Below are 14,041 nucleotides of genomic sequence, written 5' to 3'. Positions count from 1 at the left end.
ATATCATTGTAGACCCTCAATTTTGTCTTCCTAGCACATATCTTATTACATACTTGTTCGATACTTTACAGTTAGCTCCTTGGTGGCCCATATCTACTCACGCTACTTACCTTTCTTGAGCCACCTTGGAGACTCTGGTTAAGGGATTGCCTAACCCCTTTGTCGTGACCCTTGGCAGTTTTGATTTAGACTTAAGCATTCCATTCCTTTTTAGGATAGTTCTTAGGCATGTTTAGGTCACTTAAACCATATCCCGATCACTTTAGATCCACTTAGGCATCCTAGCCCACATATGTTACCTTTTAGGTAATTCCCACATGGACTTACATAATTTGCATGATTTGCACTTTTAATGTTGGCATGTACTCGATTTCTTATTTATTTAATTATCTATTTATTTTTATTTATTTACTTATTTATTTTTATTTATTTACTTATTTATTTATTATTATTGGGTTAGTTATTTGTTTTTATTTATTTATTTTATAGAATATTGCAAGAGATTGATGATTAATTGTGTAAACTGATGTCTTAATTATTTCTGTGTACTTATGATAGACATAATGTTTTTAATTGCATAATTTTAAATTAGTTTTAATTTTCAATTTCATGACCTTTACTAATTTTAAATTCTTATTTTATTTTGGCATGAGATTCAAATGCACACATAGGAGAAGATCCTTGATGTGCACGTCTGCATACATGTGGAGATATTCTATGCAACATGGAAAGGAGATTTATATCCTTAAAGAAAGGAAAGCAAATCACGGCTGAATGGAGGATGGAAAGGAGATTTAAAGTGTTAAAGAAAGGAAAGTAGATTTAAAAAAGGAAGAAAATAACTAAAAGGAAAGGGGGATTTTCCTTTTTGTTTTGGGAACAGATTTGGGTCTTTGAGGGGGCTGATATATATATGTGAAAGCATGTTGAAAAGAAGGGATTTTTTTTGGGGGGCTGAAAGAGAGGAGATTCGGAGATCGTCTTGAGGAAAAGCACAAAGGAATTGGAGAAGAGAGCAATTGCAACCAAGGCTGCCCAGATTGGAAAGATAGATTTTGAGAGACGTGTTTTGTGTGACATGCTAAAAGAAAATATAGTGTCTTGGAATTCGTTGATTACAACATATGCACAGAATGGTAATTGGGCTAAAGCATTCAACCTTTTTCTTATCCCTGAAAAGTGCTGGAGATTTGTTTCCAAACCAAATCACATTTTTTAGGATTATTGTTGGCTTGTGGACAAGTTGGGAATCTTGATCTAGAAAAAAGCATTCATGGGTACTTGATTTGCACGAGGTTAATTTCTGACCTCCGTCTTGGAACAGCTATGGTCAATGTATATGCAAAGTGTAATAGAGTTAGGTGTGCTCAGACCATATTTAAAGGGGAATTATCTGACAGGAGTTTGGTTTCCTGGAACTCATTCAATGGTTATGATCAAAAGGCAACATTACTCTATGAAAGAATGATGTCAGAGTCAAATTTGAAACCTGATATAGTCACCTTTGCCAATGTGGTTCCTGCTTATGCAAGCTTAGCAAATATAAGAAGAATCCAATCAAACCACACGTTCATGGTAAAGAAATGCCTCGACATGGATGAAGATATTTATTCTAGGAACAGAAATGGCGCATGTATATGGGAAGTGTCCAGATATAAAGGGAATAATCTGAATCACCATGCTGACAAAAGCATGTCCCTGTTCCTTGAAATGCTCCAAAGCAAGGTGTTTCCAATTATAATCACAATGGTCATGCTATCTCAATCTTGCGGCGAAATCGGATCACTGAAGCAAGAGACTATGGTCCATTGTTGTTGCCTTTCTAAAGGTTCACTCCTAAAAAAGAAATTCCTCTTGACATTACTGTACTAGAAGCCCTTCCTAACATCATTATCCCTTCGGATGCCCCAAATATCCTGCTGGTAAATTCTATCCTAATGCAAACTATGGTGTCTGCCAGATCTGTTTCTCATGTCTTAGTTGCTACACATATACCAGAATTTCGGGGCTATTCAGACATGGGCAATAAATGACCAGTTTATTCATCCAACCTACAGTACTTTCTGGTTATGGAGCATCACGATCAGAAGTTAATTGTAAGAGCTTTGCATCCATTTGACAAGATTGGACATGTAATCGGCAGGGGGGAGAATCCCGTTAAAAGTGTAAGGAAGGCTAGGGGTGCACACGTTGAGATTGATGATGCCAAGACTGATCAGATTATTAAAAAAGGAAAATGAGGCTGATGTGAATTTAATGACAAGCTGGCATCATTTGGTCACTTGTTATTATCTTCATGAGGACTATGAATCAGATAATCGAGATATGAATGACTTTGAGTGTTGTTGGCCAGAGAGCAGTTTTGAAGCCCGCCCAGTATATTGGTGTTCATGCAACAGCTGAAAGGTATATACCAGATTTCGAAGGAATTTGAAATCGCTAAGAGAAAGAATGGGAAACTGAATACTATCATGATGTTCTGTAGATGAGGGGGGTTGCATCATGTTTGAAGTGCTTTTGGTGCCTCCTAAAGTCGTTGTTGAGGGTTTGGAAGTGTCAGAACGCCTGGGATGGGAAGCTATCATAATTGGAGGGTATAAGATGCTTGTGGCTGATTTAAGGCTTCTTCTTTTCAGTGATCAGATAAAGGAGAGTACATTAGAGTTTGTTAATCTGCTGTCATTCCACGACTTTAACAATGATGTAAGTAGCAGTAATGCTTTGAAAACTGACTACAATGACGGATGTGCACACCTCCTTTGGTAAGGCCGCTCATTTGGTGGATAGCATCAATTTAATTAGGCACTTCTAGAAGATCCTCACTGCCTGTGGTAATTTGTGTATTTGATGTATTGTTGTTGGAATGATTATTGAGATTATTGTCATGTATCTAGTACAGCACCGCATGAATAGAGAATACTTGGACAGTTCATACATGGATTCGCCCAGATTTCGAAAAGCTTTCCAAGGTACCCGGTTCCCTGTAGTTGCTTTTGTTCCAGAACTTAAGGAAATTCCTGCCAGTATCCAAACATTTGCTCATGAGGACAAAAGCCATAGAAACTTACTTCATCACTAGTCTAATGCATACCTACGGCTCAAAATGGGACAGGTCAGACTGGACCCTTGATGGAGGATAACTTCGACTTGAATGGCGATAACTCTGTCCAGTTTCTTTGCCGCTGCACATGCTGTTAATGATGCTCAAGCCTTCATTATGGCTTCTTTTGGAGGAGTATCAGAACATTCTTGATGGTGACAATCTGCACAGATACTTTATTTCAACAGATTCATGGATTGAAAACAGCGGGAATGAAGATTCAGCAGATGATGAAAATATAGATATGCATGAGCAGAAGTGACCTATTGAGATTGCTTGTTTTGGTATCAAGAACCGACTCCCATCAGGAACAATGCATGCTATCCTACAGCTACATTCTATTCTTACTAGAACTCATTCCATCCTTTTTAATTTTCTTGATGAAGGAGGACTGCCCATGCTTCCACCTTTGCCAACAAGTAGTCCCTTTTCTGGGTTTGACAATGTCGCTGCTACTATAATCCGGTATATCCTAGAAGTTCCTCACTTGGTACAAAGATCACCAAAGAAGCTGATCTTGGTCTGAAGATTGGTCACAGAGAAGCGCTCTTGAAGTCAGAGGATGTAGGTCAGACTCTTGATTTGCCAATGCGTGGACTATGGAGAGAACTTTATAAAAAGTTGGCCAACATATTTGATATGGAGAGAGAGTTAAGATGCTGAACAATGCATTCTATAAAGATGACAAGTTAGCATTATTCAGAAGGTAGTGGACTTTGTATGTGCTCGCACACAACGTGTCCCATTTTTGCATTCCAGTTTGTCCCACATCAGCATACTCGCCCAACCACTCTTCACATCCTCATTTTGAACGCACCCTTTACTAAAATCATCATCAACTCATCCACTAAATTCAGCATTTAGCATACTTCTCTCAGTTATCAATGAGTGTTGCTATCAAAGTACCCGAAATTGTTTACATTTGCTAGTCACCAATCATTCCGCAATAGCTGATTTGCCATCCAAATCGTGAAGGTCCAGAATTTCAGTTTTTCCAGCTGAAGCTAAGCGACAGTTCAGTCTGCATTATGGCAAAGGCATAGAAACCGAAGTTGAAAGGATATATGTTTTGCATGGTATCTTCAGGGAAGACCCGTCTAGAAACACTAGTACTTCTGTAGTTTCCAGTGGCTGTTAGATGTGAATTGATGTATTCGGATGACGGGAATCCAACATTGATGGACATGTCAATTTCAAACCTTCTGAGGAGATAGTTGGAAGTCAGGGATTTCTAGTTCTAATTTTAGAGACTATTGAATGCAAATTGCCTCTAACTGAACTTAGAGAAGAGAAGGATGAGGGGCAAAATAATATAGAATCAATACCATAAGTCAGAGAAAACCAGATTCATGTGACTGTTTGCTTCTAGATCCAATTTCATATTGCTGATTTGTAACTGATGAGTTCTAAGCCCGCAAAGAAAGTAAAATCTACAGTCAAAGAATGAATTTGAAATTGAAGATGAGATGATTGGTGATAGAGCAGTAGGAGATTAAAACCATGAGCTTGGAGTTACTAAAGAGTTGAAATAATCAGTTTTTGTCCATTATGCTTATGCTTTTGATGATCTTCTTCAAATCCTGCAGAACCACTGGAATGGTTCCGTTAACTTTCAGTCATTTTTACCTTTCACAGGGGATGGAGATCAGCTTCCAGATAGCAATTCAAATTTGGATGAGGGGAGCTTCTCAGGTGTAGATAACTCAGTCAGCTTGTCTATTCCAAGAGAGCTTCAAGATGGAATAGGCCAAATTGTCATTCAATCATTAACTACTCAAGAAAATCTTGACAGCTCCAAAAGACATCAGTAATGAGCAGATCATCCAACTTTGCGCCTTTCATGTAATGGTTCTGGTTCATAGAACAGAGAAGAAGCCTTCAGGAGGAACAAGAGGATGATGAAGCTAGGTGTCTTCTTGGCAGCCACACTCAAAAGTCCCGAAATACAGGATCCATCAGAAAGTCTCTAGCTCACTGCCCATTTGCCTTCACACACGCGACTAAGTTGTTGAATCCTTTTGACCGAGGGTTAATTTCTGATTATGGGCAATTTGATATACCTGAAGGATGAGGATTTATCCGAGGAACTGGACATCTGAAAATCAATTAAGACGTGAGTATGCAGTTGAAGAAAATTGTTTGTGACCAAGTTGACAATAGAAACAGAATTCAGATGTTAATATAAGGGAATTTAATTCTACACATTCTCAAACCAGATGTGGACTCAGAATTCATAGAAGGTTATTACATGTTAGAGTCAAGCCATCTGTCAGAAATATTTACATTCCATGAATCTTCGTATGAGATTCTAGAATTTAAATTCAGAAATACGGGGAAGGAAGATCTTAAAAGGGGAAACAGTGGCTGGTACAAGGATGTCTCATTAAGAATTGTTGAAAGCCATATTCCAGAAATGAGTAGGCAGGTTGGCTTGAGACAGTCTGTAAAAGGCAAGCATCCTTCTTCTGACCATAGAAGACCAAAAAGCTCCAGCTTCAACTCTCCTATGTTAAAATCAGTTTGCGAAATGGTGGTCACCTTGGCAGCGTCAACCATGCTAAAAATGATTCAATAATCCTGCCCCTTTTATTCCGACCCTGAACTAAGGAAAATGATGCAAAACCCAGAATTTCATTGCTTGCTAACTCCACCAATGAAGATAGGAACGTTAACTACAATGAGCAACGAGAAGCTTAAATGTTCAGGAAAATGGCCCTGAGAAATCAGATATGGAGATTCCGAAAGTGAAGAGAATTCATAAGGATGCAGTAGGCTGAAAATATTAAAGAGGCAGACAATGTGTCAATCATTTTTCGAAAAGGCAATGGAATTTTGCTTCAGCAAAAGAAATTCAAAAGCTGGGATATCAGACTACAGTTAAATTAAATATTGTGAAACCAGATTGGTCCATGGCAACAACGAGGGTATGTATTCCAACGGAGCTGTTGAATCAAGCCTTGATGATGAGTAAATAATGCTGAATGCAGGAAATATAACAGTGCAGAAAAGTAGGAATTTTGAGCTTTATGTTCTGTGTTTGACCAATGTTGGGGAGAATCCATTTGAGCTTACGGACCAAGTTACCTTATACATGGAAATGCTTCTGACCACTGAATATCCTAACGACGAATTGGGTACTTCTATCCCGAATTCTGAGACTCCATTCCATCATGGCTATCTTACTATACACACCTCCTCCTCTATTTGCTTCTTTGATTAGGAATTTATTGTTTTAAATTGAATTTTTGAATCTTTTTTTCAACTAAATATTCTCAGCATTGAAAAATCCATCTTTAATAATCCTTTGCTGCCATTTTTCCTCTCGGCATGCACTTTCACTATTTTCTTTGACTTTCAACCATTTTCTTGATCTTCTTGATTTTTCACAAGCATGAATAACTTTCATGATTCCAAACAATGGAATTCATAGAATCAACTCATGCGAAATTGATTAGGGCTTTGGAGAGGGCCCGACATTCATGATATCTTCTTCGATAGTGTTTGTCCGACATTTGATTAATTGTGCTTTCTCTTTGAGATACGTGAGATTATTATGCACCTATCATTAAGCAATCTTGTTTCCTATAGAGGCGTTTTAGCTTGCTATCCAAGTACGCTCCTTCACACCTATTTTTGAGAATTCTATAGACACATATGTTACTGATGACTATATCCATACATGATGCGATTCTTGGGTGTTTTGATATATGCTTGATTTGACTGGATAAAACACTTTGTGGGATATATCATCTAAACTAAGCATTGATGTTTATAATAGCGCTCAAGAAGCGGTTTAGGTACGCACCCTAACTCTCTTTTATTGTGTTCTTATCTTGTTTAGCATGCAATTTTTTTTTTGAAATCGCCCTAGCTCACTTAAGTATCCATGATTAACATTTAATTGCCACGTTTCACTCAACTTAGTTAGTAAAGACCTTTTAGGGCTTAGAGGAGTGCTACCTCCTAGAGGTACCTTCCCAATAAGTAACCTAATCCCCGGACCTAGACTCAGGTTTCCCAAAGACATGCTTTTTTCCAAAACTATGGAGTCACTTTTTAGGGTTTTTCTTTCTTGTTTTATTTTCCCTTTAAAATAAAAATAAAGTAGGTGGTGACTCCAACTTTTCTAAAATTAATTTTCCACAATCATCCACAACTCTTAGTTGTTCATACCATCCAGAAACTTGATCTCACTACCTAGAGTAGCTCATGTTATCCACAGCCCTGAGTTGTTCATAACATACAAAGACCTGAGCTCACAACCTAGAGTCGTTCATGTCAACCATAACCCTAAGTTGTTCATAACATCTAAAGACCTAAACACTTGACCCAAAGTCATTCATATCATGCACAACCTTGAGCTGTTCATAGCATTTAAAGCACTGAGTACACAACCTGGAGTCTTTCATGTCATCGACAACCCTAAATTGTGCATAGAATCTAAAGCCCTGAGCTCACAATCTAGAGTCTTTCATGTCATCGACCACCTTAAGGTGTGCATAGCATCTAAAGTTCTAAGCTCACAACCAAAAGTCTTTCATGTCCACCACAACCCTAAGTTGTTCATAGTATCTAGCAATCTAAGCTCATGACCAGGAGTCATCCATGTCATCCATATCCCAGAGTTGTCCATAGCATTTAGAGCCTTGATATCACGACTTGGAGTCATTCATGTCAACCATATCCCAAAGCTATTCATAGCACCTAGAGCCTTGAGCTCATGACTCAAAGTTATTCAAGTCATCCACAACCTAGAGTTGTTCATAACATCTAGAGCCTTGAGTACATAACCCAGAGTTATTCATGTCATCCACAACCCTAAGTTGTTCATAGCATCTAGAGCCTTAAGCTCACGACTCCGAGTCTTTCATGTCATCAATAACCTTAAGCTATGTGTAGTATCTAGAGCCCTAAGCTCATCAACTAGAATTGTTCATCTCAACCACAACCTTTAGCTATTTGATTACTACTCAAAAATTGCTATTTGATAGCTTGTAATTAACTCTTTTAAACACTTTTGAGTAGTAGTTATTACCTTTTAACCCAATTAACATATTAAGGACCTTTGCAATCATTTCTAATCAAATTGTGTAAGTTTTGGTGTTTTTGTTAGTAATTTGATCACCAAAGCAATCCGAGATTGAGGAGAGTTCTTTGGAATCCATGGCAAAGCAATGCAAAGCTCAAAAACATGAAGAACTAAAGCTTTGAAGCTTTATAGTCCTTTGCCATAAGCAAATCCAGAATGCAAGGAGGGGAAGCAAAGAGAAATCTAACATGAAGCATTCTAGAGGACAGTCACTGTCAGCCACTTTTGGAGCACTTTCTGGAGCTCAATTTATGCATACTATATGTCGTTTCGAAGCTCGGGAAGTTAGCAATCCAATTCTTCAAATGGTACATGATTCGGAGTTGAAATGAAGGAGTTACAGCCATTGGAAGCTGATCACTCCAAGTTGAAGGCCAATTTCACAGGGCTGCGTAATCAGCCTTTAGCTGCGAAATGGTGTCCTTCATGCTGTGAAATTTCATAACCCTCTTGCACAGTTGTGAAATTCTCCTAAAGCTTCCCAATATTTGCGACCGACATTTTGAGATTTTTTGCTTTAGATATTTGATGTATAAATCCCCAAACTCTCCTTGTAATCCACCTATCATAGGATTCCTTAGCCTTTAAGCAAGAACAAAGGGTAAATAACCCCATATATATTGTTTGTAAATTTCCATGAAAGAGGACGGGGAGCTTGTTCTCAGACAACTTTGTATAGTTTTGCAAGGAAGTAAAATATAGAGCCTTTGCTCTACCTTACCTTCTCGTTTTGATTGTATATATTTATTTAATTTTTCTTACTAGCCAAACAAGCTCTGAGGATGTTTCCTCAGAGAATGAGTGGCTAGGCTTTTAGTTCCTTGGAGCTAAGGTTGCTGGGTTAGGCCCCAAATGCAAGAATTGGTAGTTTTGTTGTTTTAGCCATTAATGAAGAGAAAGTGTGACCCATTAATGATTTCTATATTTTTAGTTAACTTAAAACACCTTCAATTCACCTGAGCCAACACTTGGTAAGGCAAGTGATCTCTGTCCATGGAGATGCACTAGTTTATCTCTTGCGAGCTTTTGGGAGGTGACTTGAAGGTAGGATTTTCTAGAATTGCCAACACTTGGTAAGCTTTTGGGCTCTAAGGACACATCCATTAGTTATCTCTTGCGAGCTTGAGAAGGGAAGTCCAAGTTTAATGATCACCTTGAATGGAAAATGCTAGGTGAGAGGCATGAGCCATTGCAAGTTGCATCAATGAGAGGGAATTAGTGCTAAAATCTATTAAAGGGAAGCATCTGTACAACACCGATTAGAGAATTAACTATATGTTAATTCTCTAATGCGAGGAAAAGAACCAAGTGACCAGAGCTCTGTTTTTGCATGAGGAGCCTCCCCTGTGAACCTAAAACTCCAAGGAATGTTTTTCTTCACAAGTAATTTCCATTACTTTCTTTTTAGTTAGCTTAAAACAAAACCATTTTCAACCAAAGTTTATGTTTACTTCTTAAGCTAACCTTGAAATGAAAAAGCACCAATTTAACTTTGAATTGATATCAGTTGTAAGTTGAAAACCCTTCCTAGTGAACGATCCCAGAGCCACTATGCTATATTAGCTAAAGCTATCCTAATGCATGGTGATATAGGTTATAAATTTTGTTGATTACTCCCTTCTGAGGACCATAATCAAAGGACACCAGTTGGACACGAATCAAATGGTACCATTGCCGAGGACCATTGAGAGGACATGAATCAGCTGAGACACCAATTGGGAACGAATCAAATGGCACCGTTGCCGGGGAAGGTGCCAACTTCACAATGATACTATTTCAGCGTACTTGTGATTTTCATCACAAGTTTGGTGACTGTTCTTTCATTTTACTAACTCTTTTAATTGTTTCTTTTACTTGTTCATATTCTAGTATATCTTTTAATTTAGTTCTAGTTAATCTAAGTCTTTTTTTAGTCTTGTTTTCTTTTGTTTTCCTCTATTTTTGTTTGTGTTACAGTTGATACTAGTTGTGTATGCCAAATTGGATACGAGATAGTGGAGGAAGGCTTGTTAAATGTGAAACACCTCATAACAAGGAATTGGAATTGAGCTTGAACATCATGGAAACTACACCTGAAGATTAGCATAGTCACCATGGTCATCAGGACAATCCCAATGAATTCAGATCAATGAGGGACCACATGCATCCACCTCGTATGAGTGCACCATCATGTATAGTGCCCCCTACAGAGCAACTAGTGATCAGACCCCATATTGTTCCACTTCTACCAACTTTCCATGAAATGGAAAGTGAGAATCCCTATGCACATATCAAGGAATTTGAAGATGTTTGTAATACATTCTAAGAGGGAGGAGCTAGCTTCAATCGACTTGATGAGGCTTAAGCTATTTCCTTTTACTTTAAAGGATAAGGCCAAGATTTGGCTTAATTCTTTAAGGCCAAGGAGTATCTGTACTTGGACTGATTTACAAGCTGAATTCCTCAAGAAGTTTTTTCCTACTCGCAGAAGAAACGACTTAAAAAGGAAAATTTCAAACTTCTCAGCTAAAGAGAATGAGAAATTCTATGAGTGTTGGGAAAGATACATGGAAGCCATTAATGCTTGTCCTCACCATGGTTTTGATACATGGCTATTGGTGAGTTATTTCTATGATGGGATGTCTTTCTTAATGAAGCAACTCCTTGAAATAAATTTATGGAGGGGATTTCATGAGTAAGAATCCTGAGGAAGCTAAGGATTTCTTGAGTTATGTGGCTGAAGTCTCAAGGGGATGGGATGAACCAAACAAGGGAGAAGTGGGAAAAATGAAGTCTCAACCAAATGCTTTTCATGCTAAGGCTGGGATGTACACCTTGAATGAAGAAGTTGATATGAAAGCAAAATTTGCAGCTATGACAAGAAGATTGGAGGAGCTAGAACTAAAAAAGATGCATGAAGTGCAAGCTGTTGCTGAAACACCAATGCAAGTAAAGCCATGTTCTATTTGTCAATCTTATGAACACTTGGTGGAGGAGTGCCCTACAATTCCAGTTGCTAGATAAATGTTTGGAGATCAAGCAAATGTCATTGGACAATTCAAGCCCAATAGCAATGCTTCGTATAGAAACACTTACAACTCAAGTTGGAAGAATCATCCAAATTTTCATGGAAGCCAAGAGCACCTCAGTACCAACAGCCGGCTCAACCATCTCAACAAGCTTCAAGTCTTGAACAAGCAATAGTGAATCTTAACAAGGTAGTGGGAGACTTTGTTGGAGACCAAAAATCCATCAATGCTCAACTCAGTCAAAGAATTGATAGTGTAGAGAATACTTTGAATAAAATGATGGATGGGATGCAAAATGACTTATCTCAGAAGATAGATAACCTCCAATACTCAATCTCAAGACTCACTAACTTAAACACAGTGCAAGAGAAGGGTAGATTTCCTTCTCAACCTCACCAAAACCCCAAGGGTATCCATGAAGTAGAAACTCATGAGGGAGAATCTTCACAAGTGAGAGATGTCAAAGCCTTGATCACTCTAAGGAGTGGTAAAAAGGTTGAGTCACCAACACCCAAGCCACATGTTGAAGAGAAGGAAGAAGAAGAGACAAAGAAGAGGGAGGAAATGAAAGGAAAGAAGAAAGATATCAGTGAAGGAAAGAGGAACATGATTCAACAGTGAATGCAAATCCGAAGAAAGAACTAATTAAGGAAGAAATGATGAAGAAACACACATCTCCACCTTTTCCTCAAGCTTTACATGGGAAAAAAGGGAATAAAAATGCATCAGAAATCCTTGAAGTATTGAGACAAGTGAAAGTCAATATTCCATTGCTGGATATGATTAAGCAAGTTCCAACATATGCAAAGTTCCTAAAGGACCTGTGTACTATCAAAAGAGGGTTGAATGTGAACAAGAAAGCCTTCTTGACTAAGCAAGTAAGTGCCATCATACAATGCAAGTCTCATTTGAAGTACAAAGATCCAGGATGTCCTACCATTTCAGTCATGATTGGAGGAAAGGTAGTGGAAAAAGCTTTGTTAGACTTTGGAGCAAGTGTGAATTTACTACCATACTCTGTCTAAAAGCAATTGGGACTTGGTGAATTGAAGCCAACATCAATCACTCTATCTTTAGCTGATAGATCAGTGAAAATTCCAAGGGGGATAATTGAAGATGTCTTAGTTCAAGTTGATAATTTCTACTATCTAGTAGATTTTGTTGTTCTTGATACTGATCCCTTTGTTAAGGAAGCTAATTGTGTTCCTATCATCCTTGGAAGGCCATTTCTTGCTATCTCAAATGCAATCATCAATTGTAGGAATGGACTTATGCAACTCACCTTTGGCAACATGACACTTGAGCTGAATATCTTTTATATGTCTAAAAAGCTAATCACTTCGGAAGAAGAAGAAGGTCCAGAAGAGGTATACATTATTGACACTCTAGTGGAGGAGCATTGTAATTAGAATATGCAAGACAAGTTGAATGAAAGTCTTAAGGATCTTGAAGAAGGATTGTCTGAACCCGCTGATGTGGTTGCTACTCTACAAGGTTGGAGGAGGAAAGAAGAGATTCTACCTTCATTCAATAAAGAGGAGGCACAAGAAGATGCTAAGGAAGAGATCCTAAAGCTCAATTTGAAACCTCTGCCCATGGAGTTGAAATACACGTACCTGGAAGAAAATAACCGATGCCCTGTTGTTATATCTTCATCTCTTACTACTCACCAGGAGATTTCTCTACTTGAAGTTCTCAAGAGGTGTAAGAAAACAATAGGATGGCAAATATCTTACTTGAAAGGAATCAGTCCTTTGGTTTGTACACATCACATATATATGGAGGAAGAAGCTAAACCAATTCGTCAACCTTAAAGAAGATTGAATCCTCATTTGCAAGAGGTGGTGCGAGCTGAAGTGCTGAAGTTACTTCAAACGGGTATTATTTATTCCATATCTGATAGCCCTTGGGTGAGTCCTACTCAAGTGGTACCAAAGAAGTCAGGGATTACTATGGTTCAAAATGAAAAAGGAGAAAAAATTGCTACACGCCTCACTTCAGGTTGGAGGGTGTGTATTGACTATAGGAAATTGAATGCCGAGACAAGGAAAAATCATTTTCCACTCCCGTTTATTGATCAAATGCTGGAGAGAGTCTCTGGCCATCCTTTCTATTGTTTCTTAGACGGGTACTCAAGGTATTTCCAAATTGAAATTGATGTTGAAGATCAGGAGAAAACCACTTTTACATGTCCATTTGGAACATACGCCTACAAAAGAATGCCTTTTGGTTTATGGAATGCACCTGCAACATTCCAAAGATGTATGCTTAGTATCTTTAGTGATATGGTGGAGCAAATTATGGAGGTTTTCATGGATGATATCACCATATATGGAGGTACATTTGAAGAATGCTTAGTCAATTTGGAAGCGGTTCTTAACAGATGCATTGAAAAAGACTTGGTGCTCAACTGGGAGAAATGCCACTTTATGGTACATCAAGGAATTGTCCTTGGCCATATCATCTTCGAGAAAGGCATTGAAGTTGATAAAGCAAAGGTGGAAGTTATTGTCAAATTGCCATCCCCAACAATTGTAAAAAGAGTAAGGCAATTCTTTGGCCATGCAGGGTTCTATAGGAGATTTATAAAAGACTTCTCTAAGCTTTCAAAGCCTCTTTGTGAACTTTTAGCTACGGATGCTAAGTTTATATGGGATGAAAGATGTCAAAAGAGTTTTGATCAATTGAAGCAATTTTTCACAACCGCTCCAATAGTAAGGGCCCCCAACTGACAACTACCCTTTGAAGTAATGTGTGATGCCAATGACTTTGCTATAGGAGCTGTACTTGGCCAAAGAGAAGATGGGAAACCCTATGTGATCTACTATGCAAGCAAGACATTGA

The 14,041-nt window shown here is 38.2% G+C and overlaps 1 non-coding gene across 1 annotated transcript; it reads right to left on the bottom strand.

Moving 5' to 3' along the window:
* Positions 1-10,662: 10,662 nt before the first annotated feature.
* Positions 10,663-10,770, bottom strand: LOC117910161. The gene has a single exon (XR_004650565.1). It is a non-coding gene; the product is annotated as a small nucleolar RNA R71 (small nucleolar RNA).
* Between the last annotated feature and the right edge of the window lie 3,271 nt (positions 10,771-14,041).

Source organism: Vitis riparia, unplaced genomic scaffold, assembly GCF_004353265.1.
Source record: "Vitis riparia cultivar Riparia Gloire de Montpellier isolate 1030 unplaced genomic scaffold, EGFV_Vit.rip_1.0 scaffold628_pilon_pilon, whole genome shotgun sequence".
NCBI lineage: Eukaryota > Viridiplantae > Streptophyta > Magnoliopsida > Vitales > Vitaceae > Vitis > Vitis riparia.
The sequence above is the reverse complement of the archived record's forward strand: the minus strand, read 5'-3'. Positions and strand labels throughout refer to the sequence as shown.